Raw genomic sequence first — 6,322 nt, 5'->3', positions numbered from 1 at the left:
TGGGTGCTATCAGCGCGATGATAACCAGTATTACCGCGTCAACCCCCGACGCCCGAGTTCCGTGACGTAATCCCAGGGGTTCTATTTGTGACGTGTATAGTATATATATTTATACCATATACATCACATGTACCATTGCTTTAAACCTGTCTCCAGTTATTCCACAGAAAAATGGGAACCGCGTGGGACACAAAGATTTTTGTAAAATTATAATATTTTTATTTAACACAATAATTCTCGTTTCCCATCCCCTAAGACACGCATTCTCTATTGCAGCCATAACTGGACTCGAAACTTTGTCAAATGCCACTGGGACTCAAGATGCATCAGAGCTTTGGGAATTTCTCGGAAATTTCACTGCGCCGAAGCTTAACTCGCTAGTCGAGTTTTCGGCCGGCGGGTTGGGGTGTACGTTTTATATACGTATATAGTATACGGTAGAGAGAGCTAAGGAGGATGTAACTAACAGTCAGGTAGAACTTTCCCGCTCGGTCTGCGGGGCCTGCATACAAAGTGAACTTCATAACGCCGTGTGCGCAGAGGGAGACACTATATATATATATTTATATATATTTGCATATATACGTACAGTGTAGCTAGAGCTAGCTGGCTACACGTAATATTTCCGCCTATTCATTTCCATGCATTCGCGAGCCGCTACTCCGCGGTGGCGAACCTATTTTCCCATGGCGTCCCTGTAAAGTAATACGGCCGCGCGGCTATTTGTTTCGGCAAGATTATTTCGGGGAGGATGCTTGCGAATGATATTATTAATATGCAAGTCATCATGTATCAAATTATATAGCATAGATAGTCATGTTATAGATATACTGGATTTTTTTTTTATCGTTTGTAAATTCTTGATGAGACACCTAACGACTTTGAAAATTGTACAAGAAGCAAGGGTCGTGCTGGTAGGACTGCTGTGGGCTGTTGTTATAGTCAGTATAGGTTGTAAAAGGCTTTCAGGTTAAATAAACCAGACGTTTTCCCTCGTGTACATGTGCCTTAAAGGCATATGATGTTATCCCCACGTATTATAGGCTATACTGTCCTTTAGTATCGCTACCTTTTGCTATCTGAAGCTGAAGCATGAAACGGGACCCTCGTAACGTCCACTTACAATTATTTCTCCTTGAGAATAAACTGCAGCTTTAATTAGACTTATGGCCAAAATTTTTACGACCAGACGCGGCTGTCCAGCAAGGGTTCCAGTACAAGCTGATTGCATACGTAGGTACCTATGGTATCCTGAGGGATGAAGACTGTATTAGTCGCAGTACAGTCTTTCGTCCTCTGTTCTTTATTAGCCTGTCAAAAGATTTTTCTCGGAGTTTCTTTCAATCTTATTTCTTACGCCCCCCTCTCCCCCCACCCCGATGAAATTTACATGAAATCATCCCTCTCCATCCTTCCTTTTATTTCTTTCCGTTATACTCGACCGGACGGCCGCCGGTTTGTTGGACCATGTCCACTACTTTTCAAAGCGGCCCCAAGTGGACCTATTGATTCGAAAGGAGTGTACTCGATGTTAAAGTCCCGGTTGGTACCCTCGTATCCACGTACCTTGGGTTTTCCTATTGGACGTGAACGTAGCCAGCGGGACGACCGACACGCTTCAGGAAATCTACGATCTTCCTTTGCCAATACGGAAGTCCGGTCTCTCTCCTTTACCTTCCTTCCTATCCGTGGTGTACATATATAGGTCGTCTGATTGGTATTTCTCAGGACGGAGACCTCGGACAGCCAGTACGTAAGGAGTGGAAGTAAAAAATTTATAATAAAATTTAAAGGTGGTTCCTGAATTTGTCAGTGGGGATGAACCTGCAAAATGCTTAGGAGACCTTGGGGCGCACTCGCAATTACTTTGATGGGAGTGACAATGTTATTCTGTTTCAGGGTGTGACGGGCGACCGGCTGGCCGGGGACGCCGCACACCTCCTCCGTCTCTTCTTCTTCTTCTTGCCACGACCACAAGACACAATGTAACAACAACTACCACTTCTAGTCGTCCGCGTGAACCACGTTATCAACGTACTCGATGTGGTACGTCAGCTACCCCTAATCGGTGTCTCTCAACGTGTCTACCTTGTTCAGTTGTACATTTTTTTTATTTATTTTTTTTTTACGTTTCCTGCCTCACAGTTATTACTCCTCGATGTTGCGAGCGTTAAGTGAACCTAACCCCAAAACCCACCCCTCTCATGGATACTCGAATATTATTGTGTAACGAAGAAGTGAAATAAAGAAAAAAAGAAAACGGAAGCACGCAGAAGGTGGGGTCATTGCTACCGGTTCGGCGAGAAGAATTTAATGTCTTGGACAAATTTTTTTTTTACAATAATCCTCCCCGTAACCGGTGGCATTGGCATTCTTCGTGTGCACGTATGTATTTCTTTGTTACACGTTACTGTTCCGTATGTCTTCTGCATTGTTAAATTATGTCTTCACTGTTCGCTGAGTTACGTTACAATGTGACTTGTGGTTGGTTTAGTTTCGTTGGTTTATCGGTGTTCGATGTTGGCTGCTGTTGTTGGTTGTTAGGTGTTTAGTGGTCACTCTGTGTTGGTGCTCTCCCTTGCGAACATTCCTAGCACTCACCCCATGAGGAAGCTTCCGTCAGCAACCCTATCGCTACTGTTGCTACCCTTGCGAGTCTGATGTTCGTAAATTTATATATATATAACTTACAGAGGAACTCGTTATATACCGAAGATTAGACTAGCTTGGTGTATAAGGGAGAGCGAGGGAGAGCGAAAAGGGGACGAAACAGGAAGTGAAAAAAAGAAAAAAGAAAAAAACAAGCAAAAGGAGAGAGCACGTTTCTCATGCAGAACTCGTACGAGGCTCTCTTACTAAATTCTTTCCCTCCGGGCAGCAACACGAGGTTTTTGGGGGTGGCCGACATTTGATTAGAGGGTGACCCAAGAGGAATTCCTTCGCCAGGCACGTCTACCCAGGCCCATCCCCTTTCCTTTTATCTTTATTATTTTGGCTATATCAAAGCGGAACCACTTTTTGGATGCTGTGCACATGGGCTCTGTTGACTGTATATATAATGGTATATCCATTCCTATACTCTGAACTCTATACACTTTCTGCGTCTTTGTTCTACTTATTTTCCTTCTCCCCCCTCCCCCCCACACTCTTTGCACCCTTTCTCCTCTACTAACCTACGACTCCAGCAAGACGTTTCTCCAGCAATAAAGTCCGCTTCTCAAATATTTGTCATTCCGTTAAAATCGATTTGCCCGCCGGACGGAAAAGTCGCCACACAAGTTTCCGCCAGCATGGAGTTAGGGTATATGTACTATAGGTATCGCGGATCGATTCTGGGGAAGAGAGAAGTCGAGTAAATTGCGTATAGATATACGGATGTGAAATTGCTGCTGAGTAAAGCTAATAATGTAGTAGTGTATCCATATGGTGGTCTTATATTGTTGAAATGATCAAGATTGCTGCTTCGACTGTACTTCTAAGTTGACAATGTTATTCGGCTGCCGAATCGCTGGAGAATCTTGGGTATTTTCACAGCGATAAGGATACCGAGTGAATTTATAATAATTCGCGAAATTTCACGTTTGCGAAATACGGGGTAAAAAAGAGGAATAGCTAGGGAGTTATGCAAGGTGCGTCCGCTGGGCGTATCCACTATCTCGTTGTACCTACACGATTACACCTGCATCGTGGAATTTCTTTCATTAGCATTGCAACGATAATTACATTTTAAAATCGATCCCACTTCTCCCGGCTGGCATTGTGCAACTGGAAAACTGCACCCACGTGGTGGAAGCGACTGAAGCAATGATCATAGAACAGTTCAAGGTGCGGTTGGAACTTTGATAATTTTGTCTATAAGACCAAAAGGACGGATAGGATTTAAAAAAAATATTGATTCCACCCTATCGATTAATCCAGGTCAAAAATATTTTTGGATGCTGTGGAAGACAGATATATATATATATATATATATATATATATATAAAATGGATATTTTCGTGACCACCAGATATTATCGATTTTCGTCGTTGCACCAAATAGGAGCGAATTCTCGAGATTGGTTCGCGGGATGGAGTCGGTGTCTAATCAAATGTTTTTGCTGAAAAGGGTTTGTAACCCCTTTACTATTTTCTAAGGGTATAACAAGAAGGTCCTAACAGCGGCATAGCAGCGTTTATTTGCTCCACGTTCCCGTGCGTCTCCTTCGCCACCCCAGCATATGGCGGTACCTACTCGATTCCAGGTCCAAACAATATTAAAAAGTAATTGGATTTCGATCTCGTTGTTGCCGATGCGATGCACTCCCTGCTGGTGCAATGCTATACCCGTTCACAGACCGGAATAATGGACAGTCGTTAAATTTAATTGGCACATAATTATCGGCAGCATGAAAGTAGCGGGGGAAGGGATAGTCGTGTGCGCGACTGATCATCGCAATCCCATTGTCGGCTCTAATATCGAGAACGTACGAAGCACAAAGAGAGTTGTCACATTTGCGAAGCTGATACCCGTAGAGTCGTATATACGGGCGTCGGGACGGCCCGAGCGTCGGCGTCGAATACCAAACCTGGACGACTCTTGAAATGAACTGGATTTTAATAGACTTTTTAAAAATCTGAATAGACTGACGAAGGCATCTAAGGCAATTAAATAAATGACGTTTTTCACTATTTGTTTTTATATCAAGAATACTTCGAGTGACGCTAGAGAATTTGATAAGATAAAATATAGGTTGTTGTGACAGTAGTGAAAGTAGATCGGTGGATGATCCTCGTGTGCTTGTAGAAAATAAAAGAAAAATGTATCGTAGGACGGAGTGTAATTAAAAGCTGTAAATAGGAGCTCGTGGGAGCAAATTAATTTATGAATCAATTAGGGAGTCACGTTTAGATATGCTATCGGTGCTCGGTGGTCGAATAGGAGAATGAACGAGCGAACAGGGAAACTCGAGCTGGTTCGGTATCACCGTTTCAATAAATAAGCCACTGATATAATCTTTCATTTCGATAATTATTATTCGTCGGGCATTAATTAATTAAGGATATATAGAGTCTCTTGAATAACGTGATATATCTGTATACAGCGTAGGGCCGAAATGGCGAGCCGGAATAGAAACGTGCGCGGCACGATCGTACGAGACGATAATTCCCCTACGGCTTTTCGACTAATTACCAGTCGAAAGAGCTTTCGGTGTAAACGTCAAAGCTCTGCAACGCGATAGCCCTGCCGTGCAAGGGCGCGATTGTAATTTCGGTGATGTGAAATCTGAGAGAGTCTAAGGATATTCTAGTAACGTGGCTCAACCCCAAGGCAAATTCGTGTCTGGTATGAGTGGCGTGGGGTTAGGGGGTTGAAGAGGGGAGTAAGGGGCCTTGGCATTACAGCTACTTGGCTAATTTTGATTGACGGCGTTAATTCGGCCTCGATAGTCTTAAGATGGATTAGGCATTTGAGACGATGAATTTATATTTTGAATTTGAAAGAAACAGTAGGGAGCAGCTAGGGGAAAAGTTTGAAAATTTTTTTTTTGGATATTGAGATAATTTTTGTTTGGGCATTATTTGATTCGATGATTTGTTTGTATTTGTATCTAGGGATGATAGATTAAAAATGAGAAGATATCAGGAACCCGTAAGCTTAAGCTGTTCGGCTGAGAGCCAAGGAAAAAGTTCTATAATTTATTAATTTAGCCTGCCTTTTTGGGTCAAAATCGTATCCGTTGGAAAAGGCTTTTGGCAGGGTTCCCAAAGAGGGGGAAAACAAAAAATATGTATTTCGTTGTGTCACCAGGAGTTTCGTATGGTGTCTGGCGCGTGTGGACATTTCCACTTCGTACGTAGATCGATAGCTACTGTGTGTCACAGAGAAATAAATAAGAATGCACTTATCCGACGCTTTGTATATATTCGTGTATGGTTATAAATAGAAAGAGCAAAAAAAGAGAACAGACACGTAGAATAAAAGCGGAAAGTGGAATTTCGTGAAAATGTGACTCTTGAATATTTAAATATTTAGTCAAGTGTTATATCGATGACCGCACCGCCAGAAGTACCAACCGCTCGGCAAAAGGAGTACGGTCGAGGATCCGTGTAACCTAGTATGAAAACTTCCTCTAGGAATAAGCGGTTAAAGTTGAGTTTCGGTCGAGCATTATACGTGGGCTGCTACTTATATTTCTGGCCTAGGTAACAGTAATTCTTTATACCATTGGCAAAGTAAACTGGCACTTTGGCAAGGGGGTCTGTTTAAAAATGTATTGCTCAGTGAAAACTTTCGAGAGATCTCAAAGGGGATAGAAAATCTTTTGAACGCAGCGTTAGGG

The 6,322-nt window shown here is 42.7% G+C and overlaps 1 protein-coding gene across 6 annotated transcripts in view; it reads left to right on the top strand.

Annotated features, from left to right (window-relative positions):
* LOC107268221 (CUGBP Elav-like family member 4) overlaps positions 1-6,322 on the top strand; it is a 472,413-nt gene that overhangs the window by 122,100 nt on the left and 343,991 nt on the right. Inside the window, exon 3 of one of the 6 annotated variants that reach the window (XM_015740778.2) lies at positions 1,900-2,046. The exons of the other annotated variants lie outside the window; for them this stretch is intronic. The gene's annotated coding sequence lies outside the window, so the exon portion shown is untranslated. The remainder of the gene's footprint in view (positions 1-1,899; positions 2,047-6,322) is intronic. 6 annotated transcript variants of the gene reach the window in all.

The sequence above is a fragment of the Cephus cinctus genome, unplaced genomic scaffold (genome assembly GCF_000341935.2).
Source record: "Cephus cinctus unplaced genomic scaffold, Ccin1 Ccin1_scaffold0494, whole genome shotgun sequence".
In the NCBI taxonomy this organism is placed as follows: Eukaryota; Metazoa; Arthropoda; class Insecta; order Hymenoptera; family Cephidae; genus Cephus; species Cephus cinctus.
Note: the sequence above shows the minus strand (reverse complement) of the source record. Positions and strands in the feature narration are given on the sequence as shown.